The sequence below is a fragment of the Rhinopithecus roxellana genome, chromosome 13, assembly GCF_007565055.1.
Source record: "Rhinopithecus roxellana isolate Shanxi Qingling chromosome 13, ASM756505v1, whole genome shotgun sequence".
NCBI lineage: Eukaryota > Metazoa > Chordata > Mammalia > Primates > Cercopithecidae > Rhinopithecus > Rhinopithecus roxellana.
Window position 1 is genome coordinate 134,153,888 of NC_044561.1, and position 13,134 is coordinate 134,167,021.

Below are 13,134 nucleotides of genomic sequence, written 5' to 3' on the forward strand. Positions count from 1 at the left end.
AGTGACCTTGTGTGCCTTGAGTTGGAACAGGATCCTTTAGCTGCTTTGTGGTCTTTAATCAGAGAAGCTAGGGTGGGAGCTTGGGAGCCCAATAAGGCTGTTTTAACTGAGGTGAGAGATGATGAGAGATGATGGCAGCATGGCCCTGGGAGTAGAGTTGATGAAAATTGGTCAGGTTCCAAGTATCTTCTAGATTGAGCACAGGATGTTGTGATGGATTGCATGTTGGGTATGAGAAAAAAAGAAGAGCCTATGCTGACTCAGAGTTTGCCAACTTGAGCAAACAGGATAAGGCTGCTATGAACGAGATGGGGAGACTACAGGAGAAGACGATTTACAGAGGAAAACCTGGAGTTCCCTTTGTAGCATGTTCAGACTGAGAGCCCTGAGAGGCCTTTCCAGGGCAGGTGTCAAACAGGCAGCCAGACAACATAAGTCTGGAGTTCACGGGAGAGATCTGGCCTACGGTTGTAAATTTGGGGGTTGTTAGCCTCCAATTAGCATTTAAAGCCAGGAGGTGAGATGAGATTGCCAAGTGAGGAGTGCAGTTGGAGAAGAGCAGTCAGGGTCAAAGCCCTGGGGATCTTCAGCATTAAGAAGCTGGGTAGATGGGAAAGAACAAGGCAGGGAGTTGAGCAGGGGCTGGTAAAGCAGGGAAAGGAGAGGGCGATGGCCTGGGAGCCAGGTGACCATGTAGGAAGGGGTGGACTCTGAGGGTTTCAGACATCACAGCTAAGCCGGGCAAGATGGGGGCTCAGAATTGAATGCAAGAATAAGCAATGTGCTGGTCGCTGGGGTCCCTGATCAGAGTTACTGACACTCATCAGATGTTTGCTGATTGAACAAAAATATAAGCACAGAAAAAGCAGTAAAATTATTCTTTGGTTTTAATTTCCTTTAATAATGCCATCATATGTTTTGTTTGTTAAGCAACTAATGTAATAAAAAAAGTCACAGTACAGAAATTAATAAATCATAATGTATATAAACATTGGGAGGTTAAAGCATATTCATGTCCTCTGAAAATCCTTACAGCTGTCGCAGTTATACAAGGTCACACAGGTAGCAGATTTCCACTTTTCTGGATACAGAAAATAACTTTAAGGCCAAAGAGTGGCTCAGACAAAAGGCTGGGAGCCTCACAGCCTAGGAATAGAAGTGCATCGCCAGAATCCTCTGCCAAAAAAGAAATGAAGGTAGGAGGCCCATTACAAACATCTTTTTGCTGCATCAATCTCTAAGTTGGGTTTACAAAGGAAGAAAACTAAAACATCATTCAGAGAGTCAACACCAGGAAAAAGATTTCCCCCAGTCTCCAAGATAACCAAGGCAAGGCTATTTCTTTTAGGTTGTTTAATTCAGTGGAGTTAGTGACTGCACTTATTTCTTCCCTTGGAATAAAGGTACTTTTCTCCTCCTGAGACAAGACTTCTCTCTATCAAGTGTTACCCTAATGTGAGAAACGGAGGACTTTTAACAAATTATTCAACAAAGGCCTGGTTCTCACATAGTTCTCTAAATATTCCTCACCCTCCTATGTGGGAAATGCATAAATATTTTTACATAGTAAGTTATAAAGCAGTCTTGGCTCAAACTTGGCATGGCTCCCCACATCCTCCTCCTCCCTAGGTCACCCCCACCACCACCCCCATCATAGATACAGTACGAGCAGCTGCCTCCACTGCCGTGGGGTTTTTGAGTCATTCTTCTTGGACAGAATAGCTTTGCGTAATCAATAAATTAAATACACAACAAAAAATGTTTCTAGCCCTCCCAGCCTGCCTCATGCTGTTCCACATCTCTGTTCTTTGGCATATGCTATTCTCTCTGCCCTAAATGCCCTCTCACTTAATCTACCTGGCAAACACCGATTTCATCTCCACATCCTGCTCAAGCAACCCCACTTCAGTAAGATCGTTCCTATCTTGCAATACATACTTCCCCCACCCAGTAAACCCTTGGTTCCTTTTCACCCATCCCTGGCCCATGCACCTCCTATTAGACTTATTGTCCTGCACTGTAATTACTGTAATTAGTTGAATATGTGTCTAATTCTCATTCTGGATTGTGTGCTTACAGAAGACAGGGCTATTTCCTTTGTCCTGGAAGCTACAACACAGTCTTGTCCACACTGGGCACCTATTATATGATTACTCTGAACTAAACTGGAGTTGAATGTACACATTTAGGTAAACTACTTGAAAGTTAAGGAAACTACTAATAACATTCTTGATTTAGTAACTTCACATTATTTTGGGGATTAGACATCTAAATCAAAGTAACAGACAAGCTTACACACACCTTCCAAAGTGGATGCAAGGCCTGCTCACTGGCAACCATGACAGATTTTGGCCAGCCAGGAAGAAGTTTCCTGCTGTTCCATGATTACTCATCATTACAGCCTAAAAACAAAACCAAAAAGCCACAATGGAATACAAGATACCAGACTGCTCCAAAGACATAGGTCTTTGAAATAGATGACCTTCAGTTGTCCCCAAGTCCATTCCTCTCTTCTTTTTAGGAATGTAACCTGCTACCTCCTAAGTTAGAGGAGGGCCCGTGGAGACTACAGTCCCTTCCAGCTATGAAACCATAAGGCTAAATCATTTTTTCTCGTGTGAAAATAATATTGCTTCTCCCCCCACTCCCACCACCCAAATAGTTAAGCAGTACCATGGTTTCCAGCAGGGTCGGAGAGAGAAGTGGTTTAGTGAATGTATGTATCAATCAGGACTGGAAAAGCTTAATAGGTGCCTTGCTTCTTCCAAAAGGACAGTCACATTGCTGTTACTATAATGTCCTTCTAATTAACCCAAGTCCTCTCTACTCAGGGTCCCCAGCCCTGATTCCCAGACCAGGTATACCAAAAGGCAATATTAGGGATTTTCCTAATTCCCTGGGCCTAGCATGACCTAGGGATGACAACTGGTTGGTAGAAATACTTCCCATGCAACAAGTGAACTTGTTACTGCCGCCAGCAGTATCTGCATTTTATAGGCAGTTTCTTCACATCAGAGAGGCTTAAACCAGAACACCTGAATCACATTAAGTTAATCTTTCTTCATCCAGTCAGTATTTGAGGGCCTACTATATGTATAGTTGACCTTATAGACGGTATCAATGGTAGGTAGGTAGAAGGGCATTAGAACTTTGAAAAAAATTTATAAAATGTTCTCAGATGAAGAAAATCACCCTTTTCATTAAAAAAAAAAAAAAAAAAAAAAAAAAAAAAAAAAAAAAAAAAAAAAAAAACCAAGCAGGATGAAGAGATTCCAGAAAGAAGGTGGCTTTAACCACATGTCCCTGACTATTTCTTCCTCACTGTTCCCTTTCTGGAATAATGTAGCAGTCACAACAGCCAGAGTTGGGTGGGGGAGCAGAAGATATATTTAATACTTTCTCAGAGATCTCCAGGCCAAAATTGATAAAGAGAAATGAACAAAAAGTGTTTGTTTCCCCTACCTTATCTCCTGTAAGATCCAGGGCACCAGCAACAAAGATCAAGCCTTCTTGGTTTCCTGTGGGGGCCCAGCAGGCAGAAGCATACACATACTTTCAGAAAGGAGTTTCATTTGTGCAAATGTGGACGTTTCAGTTCAGTGGGAAAAGAGTGATTTGCTCAATAACTGTAATAAAATAAAGCTAGACTCTTCCTATCTCTTCATACAAAAAGGTACATTCTAGATATTCTAGAAATGTAAACATTAAAAAACACATAAAATGTTAGAACATTTAGAATAATACTTGTATAATCTTGAAGTGGGAAAAACATTCCTAAACAAGCTAGGAGATCTAGAAGGTAGAAAGGAAAACAGAATGCTGACATTTAAAAGTGAACAAAAATTCAAATGAGAAGAAGACACCAGTAGCAGAATCTAGACCAGTGGTGATTTTCCCCCATTCCCTGAGGGGACACATGGCAACCTCTGGAACATGTTTGGTTGTCACAACTGAGTAGGGGCCAGGGATACTTCTAAGCATCCTTGTGAGGACAGATGCTTTACAATAAGGAATTATTTGGCCCTGAATGTCATTAGTGCTGAGGTTGAGGAACACTAGTTTAGACAACTGGTACTTTGGAAAAATCATTAGTGAAATGACACGTTGACAAAAGTAAAGTCAAACAACCTTATTCAAAAATGACCAAATAAACTGGCTATTCACAGAAGAGGAAAAACAACAGAAACTCATGAGAAGATGCTCAACCTCATAGTGAAATGGCTACATTGTTTGGGCTATATGCCCTGGGGTTTGTTGTCTCTCACTGAGAAAGAATTTAGGATATGAACACATCTGAGTGGGCAAGTTTAATAGAAGAAAGGAGATACAAGAGCAGCTCCTTGCAAGAGAGACATTCAAAAAGGGGGAGGTGGCCAACCACAGCAGATTTTATAGGCAGGCTGGAGAAGGCGGTGTCTGATTTACATAGGGCTCACAGAGTGGTTCAGTCAGGTATGACATTCACATAGCATGCAGGGAAGGCTGGTTGTCTCACCCTGATCTTATTAGGCAAATAGGCTTTCTGGTTGATCTTGTCTGCTCTATCTGCCTAAGTGATTTCTTCTTACCTCCTATGTCATTCCTGTCTCTGGAGTGTTAACTGTAGTTGCTGTTGGGGATGTTGGACAATGACTCTTTCTGGCTACTTCCTGCTGAAAGGGGGCATTGTGTGGGGAACAGCAGCGAGGGCTCCTCCTGGGTTGATCTAAGGGTCCTTTGGAAGAAAGGTGCATCTATGTGTGGTTTGATCTGCAGCACCATTTGGAGTTTGATTGCTGTTAGTCATTCCAATGGGTTGTGATACTGTTTTGCCTCCACCAGATGCTGCTGAAACGTTAATATAAAAGTGACATTCTCTTTAGAATAAGTGACATTGAATTTGGGTGGCTACAGTAACTTCAATGTTAACCTTGGCTAAATCTTTCCTGCAGTTAATCCCCTCATGACTTCCACAGACCATCTAAGACATGCTTAAACTTTCTGACTTGTCCTAAAAACCCTTCTTTGTAAATAACGAAATATTCGTTTAAGGACAAGTATTTATCATCCTTTTAATCCTTTCATGACTTCCACGAACCATCTACAATATGCTTAAAGCTAGTGACTTGTCCTTAACATCCATGTTTTAAACAACCGACTATTCTCTTTACAAGTATTTACCATACAAGATCTTTTTTTTTTCTTTTTTCTTTTCTTTTCTTTTTTTTTTTTTTTTGAGGTGGATTCTCTGTCGCCCAGGCTGGGGTGCAGTGGTGCAATCTTGGCTCACCACAAGCTCCGCCTCCCAGGTTCACACCATTCTTCTGCCTCAGCCTCCCGAGTGGCTGGGACTACAGGCACCTGCCACCATGCCTGGATAATTGTTTTGTATTTTTTAGTAGAGACAGGGTTTCACCATGTTAGCCAGGATGGTCTCGATCTCCTGACCTTGTGATCCGCCCACCTTGGCCTCCCAAAGTGACAAGATCATTTCTCATATAACATCACTTTCCTTTGTAACCTTGCATAACCAGAGTGTGACATATTACCAAACCCAATAAGAAGTTCTAGCAGACTCAGTGATAGTAAAACTTTCATGCTTCCTTTTTATTGGTAACTCTTCCTGCTATAAGGATTAATTAAGCCAAATACGACAGCAATGGAAATTTTCTATTAGTCCATTTTCACGCTGGTGATAAAGGCATACTGAGACTGGGGAAAAAAAGGTTTAGTGGACTTACAGTTCCACATGGCTGGGGAAGTCTTACAATCATGTCAGAAGGCAAGGAGGAGCAAGTCATGTCTTACATGGATCACAGCAGGCAAAGAGACAGCTTGTACAGGGAAACTCCTGTTTTTTAAAACCATCAGATCTCATGAGACTTATTCACTATCATGAGAACAGCATGGGAAAGACCTGCCCCCATGATTCTCTTACCAGGTTCCTCCCATGACATGTGGAAATTGTGGGAGTTAATATTCAAGATGAGATTTGGGTGGGGACACAGCCAAGCCGCATCATTCCACCCTGGCCCCTCTGAAATCTCATGTCCTCATATTTCAAAACCAGTCATGCTTTCCCAACAGTTCCCCAATGTCTTAAGACTCATTTCAGCATTAACTCAAAAGTCTACAGTCCAATGACTCATCTGAAGCAAGGCAAGTCCCTTCTGCCTAAGAGCCTGTAAAATCAAAAGCAAGTTAGTTAACTTCCTGGATACGATAGGGATATAGGCATTGGATAAATACAGCCGTTCCAAATGGGAGAAATTCACCAAAACAAAGGGGCTACAGACCCCATGCAAGTCCAGAATCCAGCAGAGCAGTCAAATCTTCATGCTCCAAAATGATTTCCTTTGACTCCATGTCTCGCATTTGGGTCACACTGATGCAAGTGGTGGGTTCCCATGGCATTGGGAAACTCTGCCCCTGTGGCTTTGCAGAGTATAGCCCCGCTCTTGGATGCTTTTCATGGGCTGGTGTTGAGTGTCTGTGGCTTTTCCAGGTGCACAGTGCAGGTTATAGGTAGATCTACCATTCTGGAGTCTGAAGAATGGTAGATGGCCCTCTTCTCACAACTCCACTAGGTGGTGTCCTAGTAGGGACTCTGTGTGGGGGCTCCGACCCCACATTTCCCTTCTGTGCTGCCCTAGCAGAGATTCTCCATGAGAGCCCCACCCCTGCAACAAACTTCTGCTTCGACATCCAGGTATTTCCATATATCCTCTGAAATCTAGGCAGACGCTCCTAAGCCTTAATTCTTGACTTCTGTGCACCTGCAGGCTCAACACTATGTGGAAGCTGCCAAGGCTTGGGGCTTGCACCCTCTGAAGCCATGGACTGAGCTGTACCTTGGTCCCTTTGAGTCATGGCTGGCACAGCTGGGATGCAGGGCACCTAGATTGCACCCAGCATGGGGACCCTGGGCCTCACCTATGAAATCATTTTTTCCTCCTAGGCTTCTGGGCCTGTGATGGGATAGGCTGCTGTGAAGAGTTCTGACGTGCCCTGGGGACATTTTTCCCTATTGTTTTGGGTATTAACATTCGGCTCCTCGTTGCTTATGCAAATTTCTGCAGCCAGCTTGAATTTCTCCTCAGAAAATGGAATTTTCTTTTTTATCACATTGTCAGGCTGCAAATTTTCTGAACTTTTATGTTACACTTCCCTTATAAAACTGAATGCCTTTATCAGAACCCGTCACCTCTTGAATGCTTTACTGCTTAGACATTTCTTCTGCCAGATACTCTAAATCATCTGAGGTTCAAACCTCCTCAAATCTCTAGGGAAGGGGCAAAATGCCACCAGTCTTTTTGCTAAAACATAACAAGAATCATCTTTGCTTCAATTCTCAACAAGTTCCTCATCTCCATCTGAGACCACTGCAGCCTGAACCTTATTGTTCATATCACTATTAGCATTTTTGTCAAAGTCGTTTCAAGTGTCTAGGAAGTTTCAAACTTTTAAACATTTTTTTGTGTCTTCTTCTGAGCCCTCCAAACTGTTTCAACCTCTGCCTGTTACCCACTTTCAAAATTGCTTTTAAATTCTTGGATATCTTTTCAGCAACACCCCACTTCTGGTACTAATTTATTGTATTAGTCTGTTTTCACTCTGCTGATAGACTTACTGAGACTGGGGAAAAAAAGAAGTTTAATGGACTCACAGTTTCACGTGGCTGGGGAGGCCTCACAATCATGGCAGAAGGCGAGGAGGAGCAAGTCAGGTCTTACCTGTATGGTGGCTGGCAAGGAAAGAGATTGTGCAGGGAAATGCCCATTTTTTAAAACCATCAGGTCTCATGACACTTACTATCATGAGAAGAATGTGGGAAAGATCTGCCCTTATGATTCAGTTACCACTTACCAGGTCCCTCCTCTGACACTGGAATTGTGGGAGTTACAATTCAAGATGAGATTTGGGTGGAGACACAGCCAAACCATATCTGATATTCCAGTTAGAAGGCACTACCGTGTATAGTGCTAGTGCAAATGATAAGAGTGATGCCAGTGTGGTGTAGTAGATCATTACATCTAAAATCTTAACTTGCCAAGATACAGAATTTCTCTTTGGGTATCTATGAAGTTGCTTGATTTTATTTTCCTAAACAAAGAAAACTCCAGGTTATGGGCACCCTATACACTTTCACCACCTGGCAGGATTTGCAGGATAATTAATCAGAACTAGCATATTCATCCAGATTTTTGTTACCCATCCCTTTTTGTTTCTCCCAAACTGCAGGTGATCACCACTTGATTCACAGGAATAAGCACAGTTAGTCTAATATGTAGGCAAAAAAAACCCAAAAACAAAAACCTTAAAAACAACAAATGAGACTAGGATTTAATGACAAATGTTGGTAAGCTTTGGAGCATAATTTTTTTTATCTCCAGTCCTCACTTCACAAATGATGATAGGACTGTGTTGTTTGTAGAATAAACTTTAGTCTTATACTTGGCCTGATTATTTGCGTAAAGTGCAGCAAGAATGTTTATGTCTACATAGGCCTTTTGGATTGACTTTGATGGAGCTCTGCTCCACAAGGAATCTTAAATAGGATCCCTTAAAGCTGAGCCCAGCCATGGGTTCATCTCAAATACCTGTGAGTTGGGTGATCCCTTTCTCTTAAGGTCCCAAGATAAACTTGGAGCTCCTGAACCTGTTAGAAAGTGACATTCTTTACTGAACCACAGGTCAGGAACCCTGTACATGGACTATGTAGACAAGGTAAGAGGCCAGTCTTCCCCAAGGGGCTTTTATTGGCTCTGCAGGTCAAGATTGACTCCTTAGTGGGAAGCATACCTGTCCAGTCAAAACCTTGATAAAATAGCCAGTTTTTCCAGTTGTGTCCTATGCAAAAGAAAAATGGATTTGTATTGCATTGATCTGAAAATGTATATTGCCAAATGTTAAGAATACTCACAGATTGTTTCCAAATTCTAGAGGAACTAGACAGAAACAGACAAGTTCCAAACTTTGTTCACGGGAGCATACCTTACTCAATTATTAAGGCCATAAATCGTTCAAAATAAGTTTACTTGACTCTGAAAAACAAAACGAGGATCAGGAATATTCCAAACAACAAAAGTAAAAAATGTTGCTTTAACTTTCTGAGGGCAGGCCATTTAGTTAACTCTTGTTTTGCTTGATATTTGTAAACATTTCAGTTTTTCATGAGCCCTGTGTGTTCTTTCTCTATTCCAGTGTTACAATCTTCAAAGCTATTAAAAGCTTACATTCGAGAACATGTGTTAAAGTTCTTAATATAGCTTGATTATTAAACCATATTTTGAGAAGGAACAAAGCAAGACAAAAATTGTCTGTGAATGACAAAATTTCCAGGGTAGTTACAATCAAAAACATGACTGACAAAGAAGTTGTTATCTCCATGGTTTACAATAACTTTACCATTAATTATGATTGATAGCATATACTCAGAAGGTAGAATTTTAGAAATCCTGTGCAATTTTGGAACATATATCAGTATTCACCAAAATATAACTTAAAGAGAATTGGACATCACTTGGCAATTTCATGTGACTAAACAGAATTGGACATCACTTGGCAATTTCATGTGACTAAACATGTCAAACAATCCTGTTCACCTTTTTTCTGAATGTTTCAGGGGCCCTCTGAACCATTCAGAAAGCCAGGCATCGGGAAAGACAATTTTGAAACTTGAAGTTTGATTTTAGAATGCCTGTTATGTGTTAAAGGTTTAAAACACTTGATGTTACAAAATAGAATTCCACATTACCTAAAGTACTTATTTTGCCAAAATGATGACTAAAAAAGCAAAAACCTTTCATTCGCCTTTACTATTGCATGGAAATCCTGTTCAAAGCCAAAAGCTACCGTTACATTAGCTTATTAATGTTAAACCCCAATTTCTAATGAAACCTCATAGACAATTTCATCTAATCTTTTTTTTTTTTTTTTTTTTTTGGCATAAAGACAAACTTTATTGAGGCTCTCAGCACTAGTTTTCTTTCTCCTGCACAGTCTTGGTTCCCCAGAGACGTCCAGTCCGGCGGGCAGCAATGAGACCCACTTTGCGGCCAGCAGGGGCATCTCTGCGGATGGTAGAGGGCTTGCCGATGTGCTGGTGGTTGCCACCTCCGAAAGGATGCTCCACAGGATTCATGGCCACACCCCGTACTCGTGGCCAGCAGTTCCTCTTTGCCTTATATTTGTGGTAGGCCCGGCCAGCCTTCAAGATGGGTTTGTCAATTCGGCCACCTCCAGCCACCACACCAACCACAGCTCTGTTGGCTGAGGAGATAACCTTCTTGGAACCGGAGGGCAGCTTCACACGGGTCTTCTTGGTCTCAGGGTTGTGGGAGATAACGGTGGCATAGTTCCCTGATGCCCGGGCCAGCTTGCCACGGTCTCCAGGCTTCTCCTCCAGGCAGCACACGATCGTACCCTCAGGCATGGTGCCCACAGGGAGCACATTGCCAATGTTGAGCTGGGCCTTCTTGCCGCAACACACAAACTGTCCCGTGTGAATGCCCTCGGCGGCAATGAACAGCTCTGTCCGCTTCTTAAGCCGGTACGGATCCCGGAAGACCACCTTGGCGAGCGGCGCACCGCAGCCTGGGTCGTGGATGATGTCCTTCACGATGCCCTTGATATAGCCGTGCCGCTCGGCGAAATCCACGGCGCGCAGGTGCGCAGCGCCCTTACGGTGCTTCACGTGCGCTCGAAACACAGACCCGGCGCCCTTCCTCTGTCCACGGATCACACGGCCCATGACGACGGGTCCAGCTCACTAGCGCTGCCGAAAGAGCTATTTCATCTAATCTTAACCAATTTGACCATGAGGTGAAATCTAAACAAACCTTTTATAACCCCTTTTGCTAAAGGGAAGATTATAGTCTTAAGATAACTTTGCTGTGTTTTGACTTCAATGTTCCATCTATGAAAAGACCATAAAGGACCATTTTGAATTTAGTTAATGTTTACACATTTTTTTGCAAGATTGATTTTTACAATCTTTCCACAACTTACTTAAACACCTTTACCTTTATCATATCAAATTTAAGATAATCCCTCATCCCTGGGCAAAGTAAACTTTGCTTTCTTATAATCTTTAATCTATGCTTTCTTATAATCTTTTACTAAAAGACATACTTTACTGTTTTTGTGCATTTTGCAGATAAAACTGGTTTTCTCAAATACATGTTGCACTGTTAACTCTTAGCAATTTTTACTTTTGGTGAAAAACCTGGTTAGTAAGTGATTTTAATTATGTACCAGGTGTGGAACCTAGGACCCAGATAGAAGTGCAGATAAGGTTTGACTCTTTCCAGTATCTAAACTCTACGTGCCTCAGGCCTTACCTGTCTGTAAAGCAGCCAGTAATACAACCTTGGAACATTTAGCAAACCTAGTGTCTACGTTGTATGATTTAGACCACCTATTTGAATTTTGATGACACTTGCATTTTACCAATAATCCTTAAGACTATTTTTATTTCTTAATGATTAAAGATGTGAACTAAAAAAATTTGACTTAAGTGCTTATTTTTTAAACCAATCAATTAGAGCTCTTTTTATAGACATTACACAGAACACGTATATAGCGACACAAACAAACGGAAGATTCAACACTTGTATGATTTTTTTATTTGCCAGTTTCTTAATTGGATTACTTGCTTCAGGGTGGAGCCCTTGGAGGAACAGTGCCAGGAAGGCATGCATTTCTAGGGCAAAACAAGCACAGCTGAAGGCAAAGGCAGATCCCCAAAATTAAGGGTGCCATTTTATTCTGGATCTTGGATCCCCAAAAGGAGGGAGATTCTATGGGAGAAGACAGTGCAATCCCTCTACTATGCTTTTAATTGCAAGGCAACCCAAAGACAATTGGCTTATTTTGTAATCAGCCCATTTTCCATGGGAACCTCATCTCTCAGTGGGGGCTGGGGATGTTTCCATATCTTTCAGGTGGCCAATAACATGCCTCTCTGATTTATAACATTATTAGACATCCCTTAATGTGTATTCCCCACCTGGTTATTAGACATCAAAACTCTCTCTAATATGCAGTATTTGATGCCCCCTAAACTTAAAACTGTCAGATAACAGAATGCAAAACAGAACAGAGCCTTTTGATTTTGAGAGGAAACCATCGGCTTTTAATTCCTTAGGTTTTATGAGGAAAACAGAGTTTTTCCCCCTCAAAATGGGGTCTGTGGTCTCTGTTTCTCCCAAGGAATCCCATGTTACCAGAAGTTGTCTTAGGACCTCTTGTGCATGTATTAAAAGTGGTAAGACAAAAAATGGAAAAAAATAATTCAGTCAGTTGAGAAGAAAAAACCCTTTTCCCAGGAAAACAAGATTTAAGAAGAGAAAAATATAAAGGCCTTTTAAATATACCTATAACTTGAATATCCACTTTTAATTAAACTGAGTGCTCTTTAAGAAAATTCTTTTAAATCTTTTGTTACTCAACTTTAGCCATACCAAGGAGTTAAAATTTTTGGCTTTTGAACTTTACAAAAGTTAACCTCACAGTTGAAGCCAACAAGCCTTAATTAGGTTATGACTTAACCATGAGTATACAAAGTGTTTTTAAAGGGATGATAAGCGCTTTGAAACTGTCTTTGAAAAATTGTTACTGAGACACAGTAGAAGAGATCTGACCCAACCAACTTCATTTTGTTTCCAGCCCCCAAGCTGTCCTTGCCCATCCCAGGGCATAGGCTGAACCAACTTTGGGAGGGGACTGGTTTATACTTTGTAGTCCAGAACAAAGATGATAACAGTCCTTTCTTAAGATATAGTTCCCTCTTCTCTGGAAACCAGACCAAAAAATTAGCCATAAGATTGGAAACCATGGCTCAGAAGTCACACAGCTGGAAGCTACAAGATTTTTGACCCTTCCTTAACTGCTCTCAAGTTCAGTGCTTAAGATATTTTGTAACCTTACCCTTGATGGATCAGCTGGCACCACCCAGACTGACAAACTGGCTTATCTGATTTTGTGGCCCTCACCCAGGAACTGGCTTAGCACAAGAAGACAGCCACCATTGTAAAATGGCAGAGACTAAAACATAGTATTGCCATGTGGTTACAGGTCGTGTTCTCAAGGACATGAAACGAGATGGTGGCCTGTAGCCAAGTTTGTTACTGATTATTTTGTTTGGCTTGCTTG

At 41.6% G+C, this 13,134-nt stretch overlaps 1 pseudogene across 1 annotated transcript; it reads right to left on the reverse strand.

Moving 5' to 3' along the window:
* Positions 1 to 9,902: 9,902 nt before the first annotated feature.
* Positions 9,903 to 10,762, reverse strand: LOC104672511 (annotated as a pseudogene). Its single transcript, XR_749403.2, has one exon. The product of XR_749403.2 is annotated as a 60S ribosomal protein L8 pseudogene (transcript).
* Positions 10,763 to 13,134: the final 2,372 nt, after the last annotated feature.